Source organism: Penaeus monodon, chromosome 34 (assembly GCF_015228065.2).
Source record: "Penaeus monodon isolate SGIC_2016 chromosome 34, NSTDA_Pmon_1, whole genome shotgun sequence".
Taxonomy (NCBI): Eukaryota; Metazoa; Arthropoda; class Malacostraca; order Decapoda; family Penaeidae; genus Penaeus; species Penaeus monodon.
The window spans coordinates 24,748,631-24,748,987 of record NC_051419.1 but is presented as its reverse complement, the minus strand read 5'-3'; the positions used below and the strand labels follow the sequence as shown (position 1 = coordinate 24,748,987).

At 61.1% G+C, this 357-nt stretch overlaps 1 protein-coding gene across 1 annotated transcript in view; it reads right to left on the bottom strand.

The window, feature by feature from the left end:
- LOC119594858 (homeotic protein distal-less-like) overlaps positions 1–357 on the bottom strand; it is a gene marked incomplete at its 5' end in the record, with an annotated part of 16,722 nt that overhangs the window by 809 nt on the left and 15,556 nt on the right.

Sequence of the window (357 nt, the reverse complement as noted above, 5' to 3'; positions counted from 1 at the left end):
GAGCGGAGAGCAAGAGAGGGGAAAGAGAGGCGGAGCGAAGGAAAACGAAAGAAAGGAGAGCGAGAAGCGAGAGAAGGGAGGAGAGAAGAGAAGGGGAGAGGAGAAGAGGGGAAGGGAGGGGAGGAGGGAGAGGAGGAGGAAAAAGAGGGGGGCGAGGGGAGAGGAGAGAGCGAGAGCGAAGGAGGAGAGGAGGGAGGAGAGACAGAGGAGGGCGAGGGGAAAGAGGAAGAGAGCGAGAGAGGAGAAAAGGGCGAGAGAGCAGAGAGGGGAAGAGCGAGAAGCGAGGAGGAGAGCGGAGCAAGAGAGCGGGGAGAAGAGAGAGCGAAAGCAGAAAGGAGGAAGGAGGGGGGGGGGGCG